The 25753-nt window shown below is 41.4% G+C and overlaps 1 protein-coding gene across 8 annotated transcripts in view; it reads left to right on the top strand.

Annotated features, from left to right (window-relative positions):
- The first annotated feature begins 508 nt into the window (after positions 1-508).
- LOC134346629 (protein PRRC2A-like) overlaps positions 509-25753 on the top strand; it is a 149775-nt gene continuing 124530 nt past the window's right edge. For all 8 annotated transcript variants that reach the window (XM_063048091.1, XM_063048086.1, XM_063048089.1 and 5 more), the window contains exon 1: positions 509-658. The gene's annotated coding sequence lies outside the window, so the exon portion shown is untranslated. The remainder of the gene's footprint in view (positions 659-25753) is intronic.

Here is a 25753-nt window from a genome sequence, read left to right on the forward strand (position 1 = left end):
TCAATAAATTTTAATTCCTGAAGGGTCTCAACCCAGAATGTCAACTGTTTATTTCTCTCCATAGATGCTGCCTGACCTGCTGAGTTCCTACAGCCTTCTGTATGTGTTGCACTGAATTTTAGGGATTGTTTGCGGTGTTTGTATTCTCCTGAATGGGGAAACATGACTGACCTCGCCGATTTACACTCCTATCCTCCCAGCAATAGGGGGCGAGGATGAGGCTGACCGTAACGTAACACACAGCGGGATCATCTCGCCTACATCCGCGAATCATTGGCGTTCATTCTCCCCGCCCACTCTCACCATCTTCTCCTCCTCCCAACCAGCCTTAATTTATGATAAAACTATGCAGACGTCGCTCGTATATATAATACACGCCGCCGGCATTCAAGTGGGCGGGTTTGTAAACGTAGAGCAGTAGCTCGCGCCGGATTGGTCAAGCGGTTGAACAATTTATGCTAATGAGCCGGGAGGCGAGCAGCGGCCGTTAGTGAGCAGGCTTTTTTATATTTAGTGGGGGGAGGGGGGAAGTGAGAGGAGCGCAAAAAAAAGGGAAGGCCGGAGAGCCAGGATCCGTCTCCATCCGGACTCCTGTGTCGCGTTATTTATTATCTGGTATCGGTATACACACAGTGACGGCCCGATAGAACGAGCCCGGGTGAGTTTATTTTTATTTGGCGAGTTTTGTTCTTGTTTCGTTCTCAATGTCGGAAGCGGCGTCGGGGTTGCGGGCCCCGGCGGCGGGCGCCATTTTATCACAAGATGGCTGTTCCTTCCCTCCTCCCTCCCTCCCTCCACCTCCACTATCTCCAGCCGGGGCACAAGTGCAGCCCGGGGACGCTGGCTCACCTGGGTAACGGGGTGGAAGAAGCCTGAGAGCCTTGGGATCACTGGACTCCTTCCCTTCTTCAGCCCTCCCAACCACCCTTCCAAAAAATCATCCTATTTCAACTTAACGTTAAGTTTCCGTGCCGATTTAAATCCACCTAAGGCCTGTCTGTTGATTCAAGTATAAGCTACCCTGCTCATTATTATCTCTCAGTACCTTTTCCAGTTTATCCCTCTTCACCACTAATTTGTACTCTATCAGTAGGATGATTTGGAATTGAAAGGAGGCTTCCCTCCTTTTTTTTGGGAGGCGTTATTATTTAAAATAAAGACTGGTCGGGCCGAAATATCCTGAGCCTGCCTCCATTTTCCTTATTTAGTTACTTTTTATAATGGATGGGCTAATAAGAAATGTCTGGATCTTTAACAGAAGAGATCCTTCAGATGCTGGAAATCTTGAGGAAAGTGCTGGAGGAGCCTAGACGGTCAAGTAGCATCTATGGAGGGGAATGAACAGTCGACGTTTCGGGCCGAGATTTCATTGAGACCTGATGAAGGGTCTCGGCCTGAAACGTCGACTGTTTATTCTCCTACGTGTGTGCTGTCTAACTGCTGAGTTTCTCTAATGTTTGGGGGGTGGGTGGGTGTAGATTTTTCCTTTTAACTGGATAATATTTCACCTTATCAAGACAAGTTTGCTGTTTTACGTAGAGATGTTGTTTCTGTTATTTACTTTGTTTCCTTTAAGATTCGATTAAACCTAAATATTCTGAGGTTTATATTTTTATTTTTAAAATATTTATTGTTGGAATATCTGACTTTTTAAAATAAGAAATAGCTTGTTCTGCCAAATTTTGTTCTCTTCCCCCCCCCCCCCAAATTGGTGTACTGTTTGAGTCTTTGCAGGCACTTAACTCTTGAAATATCCTCTTATTTATCCCTACTAGAACACTTTTAATGTGGATTTTAAATATAGGGACTCCAGTGTTTTACTTTGGTGATGAGGTGAAATTTTTGCTTTGTTGTGTAGAGAGCTGTTTTGCTCCATTTTGAACGAGATTCTTCTGTGCATAGTTAGATATCCCAACCATCTAACCATCCCTCTGCCCATGTTTTGAATGCACTATTCACAAAGGAGCTGTGTATATTACCACTGCACCTGCCTCTTCCCTATGTGAAGTTCCAACAACTACAATAGCCAGTTGTATTGAGAGTTTCTCTGATGATGTCTACTTAAATGTGAAGTTTTGGTATGCTTTTATTCAGAATTTAAAAACAGTCATTACTTCTGCACCTAACATTGGTTCACAACCCACCTCATACCCCACTTCAGTCACCCTAGTGTTTATAATTGACTGTTTTCTTCCAATAAGACCTTACTCTGGCAATTCTCCCAGAAAATTCCCATGCCTCAATACTGTCTCCCTGTGGCTTGAATGCCATGCCTCAGTGTTATTCTTTGCCACAACTCAGCTCCCACATTTTCCAGAAGTGTGCTCGCAAGTCTTTGACATGACTATTGAAATAAATGTTGTGTAATCAGTAATGGGCAGACTGTGCATTTCCAAAATATTGTTTATAACTGTTAATGGAAGATCTGTAGCATATCTTAAAAAGGTGCTGCTAGTGTTTGCATCTTGATGCCTGAAAGTGCTTTGCATCCAAATGCTTTTGAAGTGCTGACAGGCGGTATTTTGTAGGAAATACAATGAGCAGTTGACAGAGTTATCAAAGTACATGTGTGTCACCATATACAATCAGTGTGATCTCATAAGTGATAGATATAAAAGGCAAAATAATCTTGTGAAAAGTGATTATGGAGGATAAATGTGCACGAGCATAGTATGAGATTTGTTCAGCTTTTTGCAGACAAAAAAACCCTCTGCACCATGCATGCACAGGGAGTTGGTTTTAACAATTCACCTGTCTCAATCTATATTTTTGTGGTTGTGCCTTAGGCTATCAGCTGGGTTATGTGCTCAAGTTCTGAAACTTAAACATGAGCTTCTGGCCCAGCAGGGATATTTTGTCTCTACTGAGGCCTGAATTTTGATAGTCCATTGAGAATTTTCGTAGTATCTTAAAACACCTTTACTTGCGCAAAATGGCATGGTTACTAGTAGCTGCCTAACTGGTCCAGTGACTCGGGTTCAATCCTGACTTGTGCCATTGGTGTGAAGTTTGCCTCCTCTCTCTGACCGCATGAGTTTCCTCCTATGCCCCAAAGTAGGTAGGTTAATTCTCCCTTGAGTAAATTGGCAGTAGAAGTCATGGGAATGTGGAAAGTACGTGTTACAGGTGTAATGGGAAAGTGGGATTGCTCCGGGAGCAGGTGTTGCTTGCTGCTCCATTATGAATAGGAACATAGTGGTTGAAATTCACCTAATTGTTAAGCTATGACTGTGGTTCAGTAGAACATGTTTTACTATTGGAGATATATGTAGCTCTGACATCTAGCCACAATTATAATTGCGTTTATCCCTTTCTTTTCTCTCTCCTTTCCCCCACCTGTAGTAATTATGCTGGACTTTAAAGGACTCTCTACCTCACTGCAATGTAGCAGTTAGCATAACAGCACCAATGACTTGGGTTCAATTCCCACTGCTGTTGGGTGGGTTTCCAGTTTCCTCCCACGTTGTAAGGATGTATGAGTTAGTTAGTTGGTCATATGGGTGTAATTAGGCAGTGTGGACCAGAAAGTCCTGTTATCATACCGTTTCTCTAATAAAAAGCTGCTTATAAAATCCAAGCTTGGCGGCACAACAGTAACATAATGGTTAGCGCAACACCTACCACTTGGGGAGTCAAGTGTTCAGTTCTGACACCATTTGTAAGGAGTTTGTACATTGCATCCTGTAAACATGTGGTTTTCTGGTTTCTTCCCACAGTCCAAAGACCTATCGGATAGTAGCTGTAACTGGTCACTGTAAAATTGTCCTAAGATTAGGCTAGGGTAAGATAGGTAAGTTGGGCATCTGGCTCTGAGCTGAATCTTTTAATAAAATAAAATAATAAATGATACTTGCTTTCCAGCTGAATTTATGACTAAGTGTGAGATATTGCCCCTTGTCCCGTGGGCCTTTCTTATGGGCTCTAAGTTGTGAGCTAACCATTGTGCCAGGGTTTCACAAGATGTTTGTGATCATTAGCTTACAATTACTACCTGTCCAGTTGAGTTAGGGCAATGATTTTGAAGATCTTGCTTTGCAATTCAATTTGAATTTTCCGTAATAGCACAATGGACTTGATCATCTGCACAAAATGGTGATCTCTTATAACCAAGGCTAAAATGATACAATGTCAAATTTTGTGATCTTTGTGGGAGACTTCCATTCTTTTCACTTTTCACTAAATGATATTGCTATTGACTTGTATTAATGTTGTGAAGTCTTTTCTAACCATCATTGTAGTGAGTGAATGGAAAATGGTCAGCCAACGGGACTGATCTAATGTGATCTTGCCTAAGGTGTTTGTTGTGAAAATGGAAATTTTTTTTTGTTTTGATTTTTGAGATCAAGTTGTTTTTTTTTCCTCTTTGGGATTGAGTGTGGTTTTTCTTTGTGACTTTTTTGGTTATCTGACTCATCTTTGCTTGTTCAAGACTGCAAAAGTTATTGTGATGTCACTATGCAAAGTCTTTTGTTAGTAATGTTGACTGGAGACAGAAACCCACGTTGGGGCTCCACAAAAACTATCTGGATTGCTTCTACCGAAAGTAAGCGAAGCCAGAGTTTATCTGTGTAAGTAGTGTTTGTATCTCCAGGTTGTTGCTAACCATTGTAGGTAGAAAATTTTGAAGATTTTTTTTAGTTGTGAGGTCACAATTTACTGTGGTCTTTCCAACATTTGTCTTTGAGATATGAGGTAGGGCTTATTCAGCTCATTGTGACATAATCTCATAATTGTTTGAAATGAGAAATTTTGAATGTGCCTGGCTTTAGAATTTCTGCCTAGATATCTCAAGGCATCTTGCCTATTTAAATAATAACTTCATAAGTAAATTGGTTTTGTTGGCCATGGAGTCACTTTCTATAGCATGAAAGGCAATCCTGGTGTGGGGTTTAGTGATGTCCTTTTCTCCCTGCTTATTGTTTGGTAGAATTCCACAATACTTGCATTTACCAGGAGAGTTAAGGACATACTTATTTGATCTTGCTACTGACATTTAAAAACAGGTGCATAGTCGTGGGTAAATTGGAAATCAAGCAATGGTCCATATTTTACTGTAATGAACAATGTATTCAGAGCAAGACTCATCTTGCTCACCTAAGGGAAGCTTGCATTATTTAAAAGGTTCGTTGGAATTTTCTGGAAGGATTCCGGGTTGCTAATTTCCTTTTCCCCATGATGAAAGACTTCCAACTATATTGGGCCTTTCAGTAAGCCTCAAACTGCATTATAGCTTTTAAAGCTTAATCATTCCTACAATGTGAGGGAGCAGTGGAGTTTCATTGCACAAAAAGTGTTGAAGACTGAGGGGTGAATTGTTAAAAGTATTAAATTATGAGGGGCCTAGATATGGTAGATAGCCAGAATTTATTTTCCTCAGGGTGGAAATGTCAAATACTAGAGGGCAGAGTTTTAAGTTGGGGGGGTTAAATGGGATTAATGAGGCAAGTTTTTCCCCCAACATAATGGTGAGTGATGCATTGCTGACGAAATGGTGGAAGAGGATATTTGCAATGTTTAAGAGGCTTTTAGACAGATACTTGACTAGGAATGGAGTGGAGGATGTGTAGGCAGATGAGTAGTTTAAATAAACACCGTGGTTGGCACAAACAAGTTTCACGTCACATGCCGGTGATAATAAACCTGATTCTGATTCTGAACATCATGGGCCAAAGAACCTGTGCCATGCTTACTACTTTATATACTCAACAAGTCGGGCTACATTCCTGGGAAGGAAAGTATGGTGAGCATTTTGGGACAGAGACCCTTCATGAGAAATGGACTAGGAGGATCCCTGGCTGAAATTGACCCAGGGTCTTCTGAATTTGATTTCTTTATTATACTTGACTGCAGTATATTATAAACTGCACCTGAAGAAAAGAATCTTCGTCTTTCAGAGGATAGCAAACTAGCAAATGTATTTCACTTGTATAATTCACAAACAAAATCAATTTAGAAACTTGATACTGAATACCCCTCTTTCAGATAAGGGCTTTTATTTGAGTTCTTGGTAAATATTGCTTTCCTAGGTGTTGGTGGTTTTATTTTGGCACCATCCTTGTAAAGTAATTTTCATAATCAGCATAGAAAGTGAGGATATCTAGTTGCATCTGTTCTAGAAACTGATATTTAAGAGGGGCGAGCAGCACACATAGAAGTTGCTGGTGAATGCAGCAGGCCAGGCAGCATCTCTAGGAAGAGGTACAGTCGACGTTTCGGGCCGAGACAGAAAATCTGCAGATGCTGGAAATCTAAGCAACACAAAATGCAGGAGGAACTCAGCAGACTAGGCAGCGTCGATGGAAAAGAGTGTGGCCGATGTTTCAGGCTGAGACCCTTCATCAGAACTGGGCTGATGCTATCCAGGCCCACTGTCTGGCGTGGGTGAAGTCTGCTGAGCTCTCTCCTTTCCTGCTCAGCAGTGGCAGTCCATGTGTCTGTGGTTGTTGGCTCTTTGGTGTCCTTGGAGAGAGACTGAGGGAGAGGGGAGGAACTGGGGGGTGGATGGGTTGTAGAGTGGTAAACAGAAGCCTCATCAAACCTGTTGGAAAAACCCATTTAATTCGTTGTTCCTGTCCCAGTCCCCTTCAATCACCTGGTCTTTCTGTACCCTGTGATTGTTTGCATACGGTTGCACACATCCTTTGTGTTGTTCTACTGTAATTTCCTCTCCATCTTCCTACTGTCCTTGCCCTGGGCAATCTTCTCCTTCAGTTCCCTCGTCTCTATCTCTGAATGCCCTTTCCCTGTTCAGTATGGCTTTGATGTCTTTGACTTTAGTTGGAACGTTATTATCCACACGGAAGTTGATGTACCCTGTAATGCAGTTCATCAGTCCATCAATGTCCTCTCCATATGGATTACAGAGCACATCCCAGACGAGGAAAGCTGCTTTTGAGACCTATCTAGGTAAGAATTATTTGACCTACTTCTGTACTTGGAGGAATTCTACTCAACTATGGTGGGCTGGCAGCAGAAAAGTCTAGGAGCAGCTGAGTTCCTGAGTTTCATGGAAGGTATGTGGGGAAATTGGATCAAAGTAGGGTAACTATAGTTGGAGACATGAAGACAGATTGAAAGATGTCCTTTGCTGCGCTGTTTTGGATGAGCTATAATTTTATTGAATGCCAACAGAGCTTATTTGTGTTGTGATTATTACATTTGAAGCTAGTACATATCTTTGATTTTAGCTTTCAGAAATTCCTGTATTTGCTGGAGCCATCTGAAAACAGAAAAACATAGAAAACCTACAGCACAATACAGGCTCTTTGGCCCACAGAATTGTGCTGAACATGTCCCTACCTTAGAAATTACTAGGCTTACCCATAGCCCTCTATTTTTCTAAGCTCCATTTACCTATCCAAAAGTCTCTTCAAAGACCCTATCGTATCCGCCTACACCACCATTGCTGGCAGCCCATTCCACGCACTCACCACTTGCTGAGTCAAAAACTTACCCCTGACATCTCCGCTGTACCTACTCCCCAGCACCTTAAACATGTGTCCTCTTGTGGCTACCATTCCAGCCCTGGGAAAAAGCCTCTGACTATCCACGAGATCAAAGCCTCTCATCATCTTATACACCTCTATCAAGTCACCTCTCATCCTCCACCTATCTTTATATCATCGGCAAATTTAGCCACAAATTCACTAATCTCATAGTCCAAATCATTGACAGACATCATAAAAAAAAAACAACCATCCCAACACTCACCCCTGTGGAATTCCACTAATAACAGGCATCCAGTCAGAATAAGATCCCTTTATTCCCACTCTCCTGTTTTCTGCCGATCAGCCAATGCTCCGCCCATGCTTGTAACTCCCCTGCAGTTCCATGGGCTCTTATCTTGCTAAGCAGCCTCATGTGCAGCATCTTGTCAAAGGCCTGAAAATCCAAGTACTCCACAGCTATTGCATTTCATTTGTCTACCCTGCTTGTAACTTTCTCAAAAAATTGCAGTAGGTTAGTCAGGCAGGATTTTCCTTTTAGAAAACCATGCTGGCTTTGGCCTATCTTGTCATGTGCCTTCAGATACTCCGTAATCTCATCCCTAACAATTGATTCCAACAGCTTCCTAACCACTGATGTCAGGCTAACCGGTCTTTAGTTTCCTTTCTGTTGCCACCCACCCTCCTTCAATATCAGAGTAACGCTTGCAATTTTCCAGTCATCCAGTACAATGCCAGAATCTATCATTTCTTGAAAGACTATTGTTAGTGCCTCTGCAATCTCTCTAGCTCCTTCCTTCAGAACCCGAGGGTGCATTCCATCAGGTCCATAGTCATAGTCACACTTTATTGATCCCGGGGGAAATTGGTTTTCGTTACAGTTGCACCATAAATAATTAAATAGTAATATGTAAATTATGCCAGGAAATAAGTCCAGGACCAGTCTATTGGCTCAGGGTGTCTGACCCTCCAAGGGAGGAGTTGTAAAGTTTGATGGCCACAGGCAGGAATGACTTCCTGTGACGCTCTGTGTTGCATCTCGGTGGAATGAGTCTCTGGCTGAATGTACTCCTGTGCCCAACCAGTACATTATGTAGTGGATGGGAGACATTGTCCAAGATGGCATGCAACTTGGACAGCATCCTCTTTTCAGACACCACCGTCAGAGAGTCCAGTTCCATCCCCACAACATCACTGGCCTTACGAATGAGATTTAGGAGATTTATCCACCCTCAGACCATTAAGCTTCCTGAGCACCTTCTCAGTTGGTATTTTCACTGCAAGTAAAAAGCTTCCCTGACACTCTTGAATGTCCAGTACACTACAGTTGTTTTCCACTGTGAAGACTGATGCAAAATATATATTCAGTTCCTCTGCCATCTCTGCGTCTCTCATTATAATATCTCCGGCATCATTTTCTATTGGTCCTATATCTACCTTCAACTCTCTTTTACCCTGTATATATATTTTTTTTAAAAAAGCGCTTTTAGTATCTTCTTTGATATTAGTCGCCAGCCTCCTTTCATAATTCACCTTTCCCTTCCTGATGACCTTAGTTTTCTTCTGCAAGTTTTTAAAAGCTTCCCAATCTTCTGTCTTCCCTCTAGCTTTGGCTTCCTTGTATGCTCTTTTGCTTTTACTTTGGCTCTGACTTGTCAGCCACGGTAGTGTCCTTCTTCCATTCAAATATTTCTTACTTGAATATATTTGTCTTGCACTTCCTTCATTTTTCGCAGAAACTCCAGCCATTGCTGCTAGTGTCCCTTTCCAGTTAACCTTGGCCAGTTCCCCTCTCATGCCAATTGACAATCCTCTCATTTGACAATTTCATGACAAATCAAGAGAGATGAATGCATGCAAGGTCTTTTTTTCCCCTTGCTTCTCTGTATTTGGGGTTAATTATTATTGTGTTTTCTAACTGAAATGCCCTCACTGTGTGGATTTGGGGATTGTAATCCAAAATACTTCCCTGCCCTGAACATATTCAGTGACTCAGCATGCACAGCTCTGTAGCTCACTTCTTGTCTCAATCTTAAATGGGTGACACTGCTGCCTCGTATTTGATTCCTCCATTGGGCAGTGGCATCTTAGCGTATTATCATTCTCCAGAGTCTGTTAGAGTCGACATAGTAGTAGTCAGGATAAATGGTCAGGATTAGACTAAGTAAGCCATGCAGTCTTCAAAGGTAGAAAGAAATCCTCAAAACTGTTGTGACTGTTGTCCCTCATGACTGTCTTTCACCTAAGAGTCAATATTGTGAATCATCTCTCCATTAGCAAGTCTTTTAATGGCACTTATGACAAAACTGGACTACAATTGAAAGAACATCTCTGTACCTATTTACTTCATTGTTCTTGCTGTGAAGGCCAATATCCTATTTACCTTCCTAATTTTTTGCGCACCTGGTTTGCTAACATAGTGCACATGTGTTGAGCTTAATTTACTTTCATAGTTGAGTTGTTTACTAAATTGGCTGTAATCACATGGTGTGCTTATCACACAATGGACAAAATTCAGATGCACTTTCTTTATCGTAGAAACATGCATTGAAATTCACCGTTAGCGTTAACAAGCAACACATCTCAGGATGTGCTAGGGCAACACTCAAGAATCGCCATGCATTTGCCATTAACATAATGCCCACAATGTAGAACACAACTAACCAGATCAAGATACAACAAATCAACAGCTTAACAAAAGCTCTCTGGTCCTGATGAAGGGTTCAACCAAACTGTCAACTCTATTCCTTGGTTATTGATGCTACCTGATTTGCTGAGTTCCTCCATCATTTTTGTGTGTTACACTGAATTTCCAGTATCTTGCAAATCTTATGTTTGATCCTCCAGGAAGTTGTCTGGATTGGCAGAGATAAGGTGGATTGATACGTCAACTTGGAGAAAGATTCAAAAACAGGAACATGTTTAAAGCACAAGGATGTAGGTTTAAAGGAAATTTGAGATGGATGCTGCGCCACCTTCTCTGGGAATGATATTTTGAATTCATTGCCAGTGAAGGTGATGGAATTAGATACATAGATATGTTTAAGCTAGCCGTAGATTAATTCAGCATAGTACTGATTGCTCAACTAGTTCACGGCAACCGCAGCATTCTGCCCGCTAAAAAGAGGAACCTAAGGTGGAAACTCCTCTCTATGTGCAGCTGTGATGGAAATCATCAAATATTTCTGTTTAGGACCATTATAGCTGAAATCCACAGTCACAGCCATGGGTACTTCAGTAAGCTGCATCAATTTAAGATGTCTAAAATATCTCTCGATACTGAAAGGTGATGAGCCTCTGATGCAGACTTGGTTTGCAAATGCATTTCCCCGTTAAGAAAGAGAAAGTGGTTTCCCTGTGGTACAAGTTTACAAGAATACAAGTTTGTTTGAGAAGCAGAAGCTTCAGCCTTCCACTCCTGACTATCCTGCAGGTATATGTATAGCCTCTGGAATATTGATGACCTCAGAGTAAGATTACAGTACCTGAGGCACATCATGGACTGCTGTGTGTTTAGCTTCACCAAACTGTGGCTCACCCCTGCAGCGCTGCATCTTGTTGGCTTCACTGTTCTCCGTAAAGATAGGACAGCTCAGCCTTTTAAAGGTAGAAGAGGTGGAGTATGCTTTATGATTAACTCATTGTGTGCACATACATGGTGATTCTGTCTCAGTCCTGCTCACCCGATCAAGAGCATCTCATGGTCAAATGCTGTCTATTTGATCTGTCAAGGGAGTTTTTCACCATGATCCTGGTAGCTGTCTATATTCCACCTCAGACCAACATCACGTAGGCTTTGGAGGAGCTGAGTAATGTAATCAGCAGGCACACAACTTCACACCCTGATGTCTTCCCTATCATTGTGTGAGATTTCCACTAGGTGGCTTTAAGTTTCTGAGCAGCATATCAGTTGTAGTACTAGAGAACCAACATTCTTGACCACTGTTACACCACCATCACGAACACTTTCTGCGCCACCCCACACCCATCTTTGAAAAGTCCAACATCTGGCTCTACATCTCCCTGCATAGAGGCAGAAACTGCAGCACCAGTGGACAGAGCCAAGAAGGAATGATCATGGGAGGTGGAGGAGTGTTTACAGGACTGCTTTGGACAATGTTCAACGATTCATCTTCGAATCGGAACGAATACGCTGCACCTGCCATTGGCTTAATTTAAACCTGAGTGGACGAGTGTGTGCCTATGAGAGCACATTGGACATACCCAAATCAGAAGCCGTGGATGAACTTGGAGATTCATAAGCTCCAAAACCTGGGCCTGTGTTCCTCCCTCTGCAATTGGATCCTTGACTTCCTCACTGAGAGACCATAGGCTGTGTGGATTGGAAGTAGCATGTCCTCACTGACTATCAACACTGGATATGTGCTTAGCCCACTGCTCTACGTATTGCACCCATGACAGTGTGGCTAGGTACAGTTTAAATGCTAAATACAGTTTCAGTACATTTGCTGACAACACAACTGTTGTTGGCAGAATTTCAGGTGGTGACAAGATGCATCAGCTAGTTGAGTGGTGTTGCAGCAACAACCTTGTACTCAACGTTAAGACTGAAGAATTGATTGTGGACTTGAGGAAGAGTAAGATGAGGGAACACACACCAGTTCTCATCAAGGGATCAGAAGTGGAAAGAGTGAGCAGTTTCAAGTTCCAGGGTGTCAATATCTCTTGAAGATTTATCCTGGGCCCAACATATTAATGCAATTAAAGGAAGGCATGACAGTAGCTATATTTTATTGGGAATTTGAAGAGAATTGATATGTCACCAAAGATGTGCACAAATTTCTGCTATGTACAGCGTGAGAGCATTCTAACTGATTGCATCGTCATCTGGTGTGGAGGGGTCACTGCACAGAAACGGAATAAGCTGCAGAAAGTTGTGAACTTAGCCAGCTCCATCATGGGCATTACTTCAAGGGCACTGTCAAAAGGCTGCATTCATCATTAAAGGTCCCCATCACTCAGGACATGCTACCGTGCTTCTCATTGCTACTGTGAAAAAGGAGGTACAGGAGCCTGAAGATGAACTGAACATCTCAGGAGCAGCTTCTTCCCCTCTGCCATCAGAGTGCACCAATGACTTGTGTAACTGCAGCATAATGTCCCTACTTTTAAACAGTGCCCTGATGCAGGCCAGCATGTTAAAAGTCTTCACCACTCAGTACTTGCATGGCTATTTTAAGCACACTGTGCACCTGTACTCCCTGCCAGTCACTGTACAAGTCCTACCCTGGTTTGACTGTCTAAAATGCATCACCTTAAATTTGTCTAAGTTGAAATCCATTTGCCATGCCTCAGCCGAACTGATCAAGATCTCTTTGCAATTCATCAGACAAGATTCCCAAATTTAGTATTATCAGCAACGTTTTTTTTTACACAGCGCAGAACAGGCCCTTCTGGCCCAGCAAGCCACGCTGCCCAGCAATCTCCCTATTTAATCTAGCCCGATCACATGACAATTTGCCATGACCAATTAACTGGTACATCTTTCGACTGTAGCGGAGTACCCATAGGAAACCCACATGCTGATGGGAAAATAGTACAAACTTTCTTACAGACGATGCCAGAGTTGAATTCTCAACTTTTGATGCTCAAGCTGTAGTAGCGTTGCATAAACAGCTGCGCTACCATGGTGTCCCAAAAGTTGCTAATCCTATCATGTGCATTCATATCCAAATCATTTACTCAATGACAGAGGTCCCAACATTGACCCGTGAGGCGCCCCACTAGTCATAAGCTTCCAGTCTCAGAATCAACCTTCAGCCATTTGCCCTCTGCTTTTTATCACTGGGCCAATTTTGAGTCCTCTTCATTAGCTCTCTGAGTCTCATGCAATTTGAATCTTCAGAGCAGCCTGTCATGTGGGTCCTTGTCAAAAGTAGTTCTGTGAGGTCCATATGAGCAACATCACTGCCCCACCTTCATCTATCCCCTCTGCGAAAGATTCATTGGACATCACTGCCCCACCCCTCAACTGCAGCATGCTGACTATTTCTGATCAGGCCTTGACTATCCAAGTGATCGTGGATCTTGTACCTCAGAGTTCCCTCCAGTAATTTTCCTATAATTGAAGTCACACTCAGGTCTGGAGTTCTCTGGCCTATCCTCACTACCCAATTTGAATATGGAACCACATTAGCCTTCCTCTCTTCTGGAATGTTACCAGAAGGGAATGACAAAGCAAATCTCCCTCCTAGGGCCTCTAAAATTTCTTCCTTGGCCTCCCAGAGGAGCTGGGTGTGTATTTGATCAGGCACTGGGCATTTGCCCATCTTATTGTGTATTATTTCAGATGCATAATGTGCTGTTGAGAGCATCCTAACATGCTGCATCATTGTGATATGGAAACTGCATTGCGGTGAACAACAGGGCTCCACAGTGGGTACTTGGAATTGTACATTGCATCACTGCTATCAGCCTACCCATCACCAAGGACAGAAAGTTGTTGGGGGCAAGGGCCAGCAATATAAAGGATCCCACCAACCCTGCTCAGGGATGAGGCTGCATAACATCAACATCAGGACCACTATGCTTAAAAATAATTGTTTCCCCCAAGCCGTCAAGCTGACCAATAACTCCACTGCCATTACATTATTACTTTCCTATAAGTTACCTTGTATACAGATAGTGCTGAATCTTACATTGTTTTATGAACATACTGTACAATCAGTCTATGTTTATAAGATCTTGTGTTTTTGTATTCATTGTTTAATTGTTCTGTAAGCTATTTGATTTTTATGGTGCATCAAATCCAGAGTAACAATCATTTCATTCTCCTTTACACTTGTGTGCTGACATGTGAAAATAAGCAATCTTGAATCTTCAAGTATCAGCCTACCTTCTTCCTCATAACAATCATGTGTTCTAAAAGCATACTACTTGTATCCTTATTTTCTGGCATCCATGATATTCTCCTTGATCTTTAAGAGGGCAGTCTCTTCAGTGGTCCTTTTACTGCTGATATAACTGAGGAATCTTTTGGGATTATCTTTAATTCTGCCTGCCAAATCAGTCTCGTATCTTTTTGCCTTTCCTGTTTTCCCTCTTAAACATGATCCTAAGCTTGTGTTTGTTGACAGATTCATTCATACTCAGTTGCCTAATGTGATGCACGCTTCATTTTTCTTGACCAGTGCCTTTATCCCCTCATCAGTATGATTTCCCCAAACTTGGTATGCCCACCCTTACAGGAATATGCTACCCCTGGACTATTCCTATGACCCTTTTTTAAAAAAACTTCACATGTCAATTACAATTAGACAGGCACTTAAGTAGACAAGACACAGAAGAATATAACCTAATGCTGGCAAGTGGGATTAGTGTAGATGGGCAAAAGGTCAACATTATAAGCAGCAGGCCAAGGGCTATGTCTCTGCTTGCCAAATCTGTGATGTGCCTTGTCTGTCCTCTCTGTGGCCTTTGTGCGTTTGAAATGAACTGCTCCAAATTGGACACTGCTGTAGTTGTGACTGAACTGGTGTTTATAAAAATTTAATGTGACCTCGTTCTTGTATTTTAAGTTCAATTATAAATAGAGGTCAGCTCCAGGACATTGCTTGCTATTTGTTTGAACTTCAGCCTATCCTGCCAGCATATTCCAATATATTTTAAAATTCTCTACATCTTGTCCAAAGGAAAGTCATGATCCTGGTAACACTGGGGTTTCACTTTGTCCTGACCTCAGAGGCAATGGTTCACCATTTGTTTCCCAATCTTAAGAACTTCTGTGGTACTACTGCCTCTTCTCTGTTCCAGTCCTTAGTTTTACTGATGAGGCTGATAAATTAAACTTTTTCATACGCCTTTTGAAAGCACACATGCACAATTTGAACTCTTCCTCTTACCTCAGCAAAAAAAAATGCCATTTCAAAAATAAGCAAAAATGTAATTGTACTACAATTGAACGACATTTCAAAACATGCAAGATGTTTTTGCCTATTTGAAAGAATGGCACTTGGAGCTACTGTGAGTTGCCTTTGTAAAGTATTGCCTGCCCTTGTGCAGCATTAATTTGCTCCATCTGCTTGTTTCACCTAGTTAAAGGCGCAGCCACACAGAATATCCCTTACTATTGTCTGTTAAGTGGACAGCAAGCAATCTGACTTCAGTCAGTCCTATAGCACAATAGGCCCTTCAATTATCACAGCGGGGGCACTCATTTCATTTTACTGCACTGAGACCACATCCTTCTATGCTTTATCTATTTAACTCTGTCTAAATGTTTGTTTTTCTTTATTTATCACCAACTTTAGAAGTGAGTTTCAAATATCAACCATACTAAACAGAAACTTTCTCCTTAAATTTCTGCCCTCTTGTTTTTGATGCACTGAAAATTTGGAGGAGGGGTGGGTATGGAGATTCTGGCTATCTGTGCTATCAGATCACTCCTTAGCTGTCTTTCTTCCAGGGAAAAAACAAGCCCAACCTATCCCGTCTCTCCATAAGCAAACTCATCCAGTCCTATCCAGGCAACATCCTGGAATGTCCACTTCGATCCATATTGCAATCACATCCTCCTTGTAGTGTGGCACCCAGAACTACATACATTACACAAGGTTAGTTTAACTAGTCTTTTATAGACTTGCAAAATAACATCCCAATTTTATATTCTTTGCCTACCTGTGTTGCTATCTTTGGAGAACTATAGACTTGAACTAAACTTCCCTCTGTCCATTGCCATTTCTTATTACCATTTACTGTAGGCACTGTCCTATCGCTATTTGACTTTGTTTCTCTTCTCCTCCTCCTTGCCCCCCTCCTCCCCCCCCCCGCCCCATGCACTGCCTTGTACTTGTCAGGATTAAATTCTAATCTGCCAATGCTCTAACCATATTTCCATCTGATCTGTAACCTTACACGAACTTCCTCATTATTCACTCTTCCAACAACATTCCTTGGTGCTTTTTCCTTTACTGCAAAATGAGTACTAAGGGTCTGCATTGGAGCATTCTTCAGATTGGAATTCCAGGTCCACTTAGTTGAAAATCATTATAGTGGATTCCACAGTTAATTCTATAGTGATTCTGCAATTAATTTGGGCAGCTATTTATTTTGGGACAACTCTTGAAGAACAGAAACAAATAGAGAAGGGAATCCAAGCTATTTTCGTTTATTGGGGACACTATACTGCTTAATTGGGGCAGGAGATGGTCAGTCATGTGTACTTCTGTGGTCGTTAGACACTACACTAGCAAACAGTTGGGTGTGCTTGTGTTATCCACTTCAGCCAACAGATGCTGATTCAAAAACCAGTGAATTTTGATGTATTTTTTAAATTTTGGCTTACATTTCTGAGATACTTGCCACAAAAAAAATGTGACAGTAGCCAATAAAAAGCGTTCTGACAGGCCATATCACTGTCTGGTTGGGGCAGGGGGTGCTACTGCACAGGTCTGAAGCTACAAAAAGTTGTAAAATTAGTCAGCTCCAATCTGGGTCCTAGCCTCCATAGTACCCAAGACATCTTCAAGGAAGGTGACATCCATTGTTGAGGACCCCCACCACCCAGGACAAGCCCCTCTTGTCATTGTTACCATTATGAAGGAGGCACAGAAGCCTGAAGGCACACACTCAAGAGATTCAAGAACAGCTTCTTCCCTTCTGCCATATGATTCCTAAATGGGCATTGAACCATGAATACTACCCCACTTTAAAATAATATATATTTCTGTTTTTGCACTATTTTAATCTATTGAAAATACATTAATGTATATTAGTTTTATTTTTTCTTTGTGTTACCAGGTATTGCATTGAACTGCTGCTAAGTGAACAAATTTCACGATGGCTTATTCTACTTTGCAGATTGAAAGGAATTGTATAAATGAAATTTGTCAATCTTTTAATTCATAATTGGATGTGGACAGACTGAAAATGCAATCAAACACACCATGTGTGCACTCCCATTTCTGCATGTAATTACGAACTTCTCCTGTTTTTTAGCTCCTGTTAGAGAAAGGTTCATGCCAACATAGGCCCTTGTGGCAGTCAGCTGACTGTTTAGGGCAGGCCACATGATTTGATTATTCAGCATGCTCCCTGAAACATAGAAACGTAGAAAACCTGCAGCACAATTCAGGCCCTTCGGCTCACAAAGCTGTGCCGAACATGTGCTTACTTTAGAAATTACCTAGGGTTACCCATAGCCCTCTTATTTTTCTAAGCTCCATGTACCTATCCAGAAGTCTCTGAAAAGACCCTATTGTATCAGCCTCCACCACCGTCGCTGGCAGCCCATTCCATGCACTCACTACTCTTGTGTTTTTTGTTAAACTTAAACCCTGATATCTCCTCTGTACCTACTTCCAAGCACCTTAAAACTGTGCCCTCTTATGTTAGCCATTTCAGCCCCGGGAAAAAGCCTCTTGTCTATCCACACGATCAGTGCCTCATGTACGATCATGTACTATTCCATGCTTATTCAAGGGAACAGTTACAGAATGATAGATGAAAATGTTTAAGTATGTCCTCTTGTCACCCTGAAGTTATGTAACTCCCCAATTGACTTCTGGGTATCTGGTATGTGACCATTCCAGAAAGAGGAAAGAAGCAGTCATAGTATTGGGGATCTGTGTTGTGTATGAGTAGCGTAAGGAGTGAGTCATATCACAGCTCATTCACTCCCATCTGTGAAAGAGTCTGTTTTTCCCTTACATTAACCACCTTGGAACCCATAATCATTGTGGAAGCAAGTCCTCCTTGGCGCCTAAGATGAGCAGAAGATTCAAGTTTTTTTTGAATGGTCCCACGTGCATAATCGTACTGTCTCTTATCTGCTTATGTTCCATATCACATAAAAGAATGGCTTGTGTACACTTTTATTTACTTCAATTTGGCATTGATTTACAGTTTGGGATACTTTAAATGGCCAATTCTAGCTGTGAATATTCCACTTGTAGCTAACAATACTTTGGCTTATTTATTCTGCTTGTGGTCTTGGTGCAAAAACGTCAACCATAGCTTTGAATAGTAATCTGGTTCTTTCCAATTTAAAAAATCTAGATTGGCTTCCTAATGTCGAACCAAGGCAGTACCTCTAGCAAGTTGCACAGACAATGAATGACAGCCTTATTAATGTTCTTGGATGATTTTAAGAGATTCCATGACACTGTTTCGAAGAGTAACAAAGTTTTTTCAAAGGTTCTGATCAACATTTAACTCTTGAATCTTAACAGTAAACATGTTAGGGGTCACTGTCTTTCTGTGGGATCCAAATTGGGGGGAAAAGTCATACTAAGTTCCTTGTTTAATATTGAGAAGAAACATTGTGAAGACAGTACGTGTGAGTTCAATGCATTGTGTTTTTTGTGCTCATCTCTGGAGTGGGACTTGGCCACCTTGAGGCAAGATTGCTACGAGCAACTGCAGTGCACACTTCTCTCTGAAAACCAGTCAGAATAAACTGTCCAAGCCAGCAAGAGCAGTTTTCCTAATGTTAAACCAAGTATTTGGGTTAACTTGTAAACTAATGAAAGAAAGGTGTTTTGAGGTTGCAAAGACTATCAGATTAAATAGAAATTCATTATTTCCATTGAGTTTGTTTTGGAGAGTATTATCACATCTGATAGTTTAAGGAGATTAGACTGGGACAAGATCATTTGTGACATTGTACTACTGTTATGGAACGACAGTTGTCTATATGAATCCAACACAGAACTGCTGTTTCAGTACACATTCCACTCTTCAGCTCTTGGGAGTTTAATAAACCCAAACTGGTGTAAACAGCTCGTTGTCTGAAAATCTTCTGAAATATTTGTATAACTCCTTTGCATGGCTGGTTAAACACTCATTGTGTACACTGATGCACCAGGCAGATTGAATTTCCATTAACAGCCTTTATGGTTGGTGGGATTTAAACTTGCTGGGTTTTATTACAAGTGGCATTAATACTTGATAAAGAGAAACCTAAAGACAGGTTTCCTTTTCAGCCTAACATTAGATTTTTAACAGCTCCTGGAGGCTGCTGATTCTCTACCAGATGATGGATTTGCCATGTGAGCTGCTGGATAGAGAAGTTTGTTTAAAAATCTGTTTCCTTATGGAGCTGGACTTTGGAGGTTGTATAATACAGTAGCATTCTTTAAATTTTTATTCCATCTTTACTTCTAGTTTACCAGGGTTTAATTATATAATCCTCTAAATGCAATGTTCAGTAGTAAAGAGCAGAACCAACGATGCCTGATCACCTCCATTTTAAACAGTTGCCAGCTTTGCTCTTCAGATGATTGTTGGTAAATAACGGGTCCTATTCATTATAACAACCATACTGAAATAAATGAATGTGAATCCTGTCAGCCACAGAGTGGATTTGTGGTTTAATGCATCACTGGCCTGGTTAAATGTCTTGAGGTCACTTGCCATTGTAACAAAGATTCTAGAAATGAATGGAGCTTCTAATTTGGTGATTTAGAAACATGGAAACATAGAAAATAGGTGCAGGAGTAGGCCGTTCGGCCCTTCGAGCCTGCACCGCCATTTATTATGATCATGGCTGATCATCCAACTCAGAACCCCGCCCCAGCCTTCCCTCCACACCCCCTGACCCCTGTAGCCACAAGGGCCATATCTAACTCCCTCTTAAACATAGCCAATGAACTGGCCTCAACAGTTTCCTGTGGCAGAGAGTTCCACAGATTCACCACTCTCTGTGTGAAGAAGTTTTTCCTAATCTCGGTCCTAAAAGGCTTCCCCTCTATCCTCAAACTGTGACCCCTCGTTCTGGACTTCCCCAACATCGGGAACAATCTTCCTGCATCTAGCCTGTCCAATCCCTTTAGGATCTTATATGTTTCAATCAGATCCCCCCTCAATCTTCTAAATTCCAACGAGTACAAGCCCAGTTCATCCAGTCTTTCTTCATATGAAAGTCCTGCCATCCCAGGAATCAATCTGGTGAACCTTCTTTGTACTCCCTCTATGGCAAAGATGTCTTTCCTCAGATTAGGGGACCAAAACTGCACACAATACTCCAGGTGTGGTCTCACCAAGGCCTTGTACAACTGCAGTAGTACCTCCCTGCTCCTGTACTCGAATCCTCTCGCTATAAATGCCAGCATACCATTCGCCTTTTTCACTGCCTGCTGTACCTGCATGCCCACTTTCAATGACTGGTGTATAATGACACCCAGGTCTCGTTGCACCTCCCCTTTTCCTAATCGGCCACCATTCAGATAATAATCTGTTTTCCTATTTTTGCCACCAAAGTGGATAACTTCACATTTATCCACATTAAATTGCATCTGCCATGAGTTTGCCCACTCACCCAACCTATCCAAGTCACCTTGCATCCTCTTAGCATCCTCCTCACTGCTAACACTGCCACCCAGCTTCGTGTCATCTGCAAACTTGGAGATGCTGCATTTAATTCCCGTTTATTCCCCCTCTTTGCTTCCTGTCTGCTAACCAATTCTCCACCCACACCAATACCTTACCCCCAATACCGTGTGCTTTAAGTTTGCACACTAATCTCCTGTGTGGGACCTTGTCAAAAGCCTTTTGAAAATCCAAATATACCACATCCACTGGTTCTCCCCTATCCACTCTACTAGTTACATCCTCAAAAAATTTTGAGATTCGTCAGACATGATTTTCCTTTCACAAATCCATGCTGACTTTGTCCGATCATTTCACCGCTTTCCAAATGTGCTGTTATCACATCCTTGATAACTGACTCCAGCAGTTTCCCCACCACCGACGTGAGGCTAACCGGTCTATAATTCCCCGGTTTCTCTCTCCCTCCTTTTTTAAAAAGTGGGGTTACATTAGCCACCCTCCAATCCTCAGGAACTAGTCCAGAATCTAACGAGATTGTTTGATCTTCACCTAAATCACAATAGTGGACAAACATTAATCTGCCTAAACTAATAACACAATTGTACTTTTCATGTCTTTATTGAACACATTGCTTAATCATTCACAGTCCAGGCTGGAAAGTGTGTGAACCCTTGTATTTAATAACTGGTAGAACTTCCTTTAGCAGCAATTAGCAATAACCTACACTAAATGTTCACTGTAGCAGCTGATTAGACTTTCACAACAGCGAGGAGGAATTTTACACTGTTCCTTCATACAAAACTGCTTCAGTTCATCAATATTTCTGGGATACCTTGCATGAACAGCCCTCTTCAGGTAATGCCACAGCATCTCAATTGGGTTAAGGTCTGGACTCTGACTTAGCCATTTCAAAACATGAATTTTCTTCTTTTTAAACCACTCTGTCGATTTGCTCTATTTTTGTCATTGTCTTGTTGCATCATCCAACTTCTTTTAAGCTAAAAGTGACGGATAGCTGCCCTGATATTCTCTTGGAAAATGTCTTCATATAATTTGGAATTCATTGTTCCCTCAATGATTGCAAGCTGTCCGGGCCCTGGGGCAACAAAGCAACCTCAAATCATGATGCTCTTTCCACCATGCTTCACAGTTGGGATGAGGTTTTGGTGTTGGTGTGCAGTGCCCTTTTTCCTTCAAACATAACGGTGTGCATTTCTGCCAGAATGTGCAACTTTTGTCTCATCTGTCCACAGAGCATTGGCCCAGAAATGTTGTGGAACATCCAGGTGGTCTTTTGCAAAATTGAGACATGCAGCACAGTTTTGAGAGCAGTGGTTTCCTCCATGGTGTCCTTCCATGAGCACCATTCATGTTGTGTTTTTTTTATATATGGTGGATACATGAACAGAGACTTAAGCATGTTCTCAATTTCTGCAGGTCTTTTGCTGTAACCTTTTTGGCATTCACTGATTGGAACAACCGACTCCAAATAGCTTTTGTAGAAGGCATTACCCCAGAGGTTCACATACCTTTCTTTTGAACCTAGAAGATGATTGTTTAAATGGTGTACTCAGTATTGATGAGAAGTACAAATGTTAGTGTGCTAATAGTGTAGGCAGATTGTGTTTGTCTATTATTGTGAGTAGATGAAGATCAGACCACATTTTGAGTAACTAACGCAGAAAACCAGTAACTGCAAAGAGTTCACAAACTTTTTCTTGCAACGGTGTATTTTTTTAAAAAATTAAATAGCATGAAGAGAGGAGGGGGAAAAAAGTAGTGAGGTAAGGTCTGTATCTATCTGTCTTCAGGTTCTTGGTAGCAGTGAGAGGAAGTCATGTTGTCCTGGGAGATGGGGGTCCTTAATGATGGATGCTGTCTTTTTTTGATGCATCACCTTTTGAAGACGTCCTTGACGCTGGGGAAGATGGTATTCGTAATGGTGCTGACTGAGTTTGCAACTTCCTGCAGCTTTTTACAATCCTATGCAATAGCCCCCTTTACACCAGCAGTTGTTCTGACTAACTTTCTTCAATGGAGTGTTTGCTTCTTTCTCAAGTTTATGGACCTGCTCAAAACTCTTAAACTTCCCTCTTTTCCCCTGTAACAATTGCAGGTAAAAGAAATGACTGGGGCCATTTACAAATTGGAATTGCTCCCTTCCCCCTCCTTGTCTTTGTAAACTGGAATGAGGTTGTGGTAAAATCTAGTGGAAATTGATCCTACTTCAGTTGTTGCTTTGCTCTTCATGTATTTGGATGTCACAAACTGAGCACAGCAGCCAACAAAATTTTATTGCATCTGCCTTATTTGCTAGATTCTGCAACACACACTATGCTGAAGGAATGAACTCGGCTGCCAGGCAGCATCAGTGGAAAAGAGTACATCAGGGTCTCTGCCTGAAATACCGCCCATACTCTTTTCCATAGATGCTGCCTGGCCTACTGACTTCCTCCAGCATTTTGTGTGTGTGTGTTGCTTGGATTTTTGGCATCTGCAGATTTTCTCTTATTTGTGTTGATAGACTCTGTTCACTTTTGTGCAGGAAAAGAGACACTATGTTACTTATCCCAGCAGGTGAGAATCAACTGGGATCATCCTGTTGATCATTCACTAGTGGGTGGGTGAGAGAAGTTGGGTGTGACTGTAGGTCATTCCAAAATAGTGTAGTTTTTAACACTGGCATGAGGTTGTATGCTAAAAGTAACCACTTAACAAACTAACATTTTCCAAACACTTGACAAATGATTAACTTTCAACTTTGGATGTATTTAGAATTTAACACTTGTACTGGATGTTTTTCTTAAATCTGAAGCTTTTAGTTCTGTAATGTTGCATCTGAGGCCTGGACTAGATGCATGACCATGGTTTGATTTTTTTTTTAATGCTGCAGGTTTTGAAAGTATGCTCTGGAGAAAGCAATTCTTATTGCAACTTGGTGACTTGTTTTCCAATGGCTGAATTTTCCGACTGTCTTCTGGCTTGCTGTTTAGCTCCAGTCTTTAAGAAGTAATGGCTACTTGGACCAGCTCCTATTTCTTATCGAGTAGCAGAGTAGGATAAATTGTGTATGGCCTGCTTCTGTTTCCACTGTTTATTCGGTGAAGTCAGCCCTCACCTCTACCACATTCCCTCTAAATTCGGTGATATTTTCATTGCTCAAAAAAAAAATTGGCCCTGAATGTAGTCATTGGCTGAGCAAAATTGATCAGTGATACTGTTTCAGTCCTTTCCTGTTGGCTGTATCTGTCATTCCCTGAGGGTTGGCATTTGTTTGTTTTCCTCGCCTACTGTATAGCGGTATCATTCATAAATCTGAGGTCAGCTTTTACAAGAATGAAGGCAGCTCCAGTTTTGTCCCATCATGTTATTCCTTTATTCCAGGCTGTCTCAACTCCAATTAATAAGGAAATGGAGACTTGCTTACAAAATACTCGTGATTGGGGTTATACCAGGTCACAACCTGAAATGATTTGCAAGTCCACAGATGCTGCTTAACCTGCTGGCTTCCTCTAGCATTTTTCCTTCAGCAATTACTGTTTTCACTCTCTGCTATTTTCTTGAGGTGAGAAGGTTAGGTGTAAAATTATTTAACATTTAAAGAATGTAAAGGTATGTTTTAAGTTCTTCCCATCTCATTTAACAGACTCTTATAAAAGTGCCTTTTTAAGTCTGTTTCAGAGGTTGATAACAGCATAAATATAACCAGAGTTTCTGTGGCTTTGTGCTGTTATCAAACTGCTAAAGCATAGACTTAAAAAGATGCTTTTATGTGACTTCTTGTGATGAAGACTGGAAGAACCTTGTTTGCTCTCTACAAAAGCCCGTTTCTGACCTATTTTGTAGAAAATTCAAGTTGTTTTGGTTGGTATATGCAGTAAGATGAGAATTGAATCAAAAATTCAGGTTGTATTTTTGTAACTCATAGTTTTCTATGAAAACCATGGTTTAATTATTATTTTAACTGTTTGTGAGTAACGGAGCAAATGCCCAATTACTGATTTGGGGAAGAAGGAAGGAAAGTGTTATTTTTATAATTGGACCTTTCATTGTTTTCCACTGCATTGACTTGCTATACTTTGGTTTCACTAAATTTACACCTTCCTCACTGTCCCTGCCCAGATTGCCAAAGCCACCTGCTATTTTGTGCATCAGGCAATTGGAGAACTTAGAAATTTACAGGCCCTTCGGCCCACAATGTTGTGCCGACCATGTAACCTACTCTAGAGACTGTCTAACATTTCCCAAGTGCATAGCTCCATTATTCTAAGCTCCATGTACCTATCTAAGAGTCTCTTAAAAGACTCCATTGTATCCGCTTCCACCGCCACTGGCGGCAGTACATTCCATGCACCCACCACTCTGTGTGGAAAAACTTACCCCTGACATGGTAAGTTTAAACAATGTGTTCATTTGGACAGGGAGGAGAGGTGGTTTGAAAGGGGTGGTGTTAAAGAAGCTATGTTTGTCAAACTGGAAAACCCATCCCTGAACAGAGTAGGTGGGGTACGACACCACCTAATCAGTTAAATTGCACTTTTAGAAGGAGACATAACATAAAGATTTTTACTCATGTATATGAAAGATGTAAGTATTCTATTCTATTCAATTCATTTCCTTACAATTCTTGACAATGCGGTAGCTAAAAAGTGAGATAAGACAAAAATTAAATTTCCCATTCCCCACCCCAGAAAATGTTCAACATTTAGCTGCCTTCAAGCGGTGTTATTACAGAATGCATCATCGGGTGTAATTCAGTATGTACTCTAGGTTGGTGTTTGGAGCAGAAGATAGTTGACTAGGATGAAAATGTAGGGGGACAGATCAAGATGAAGGTGAAGTTGGAGAAGTTGTGAAAAGAAACAGGAACACAAATCTGAAATTTGAATTTACTTACACTTTTCTGGGTTAATTCACTTTTCAATATCAAATGCTAACAGGACATGTACAGTAAATGGCAGGGACTTCAGGCGTGCTGAAGTATATCATTGGAGTGAAAGTTCATAAATCCCTGTAAACGG

This window comes from Mobula hypostoma, chromosome 5, assembly GCF_963921235.1.
Source record: "Mobula hypostoma chromosome 5, sMobHyp1.1, whole genome shotgun sequence".
Lineage (NCBI taxonomy): Eukaryota > Metazoa > Chordata > Chondrichthyes > Myliobatiformes > Myliobatidae > Mobula > Mobula hypostoma.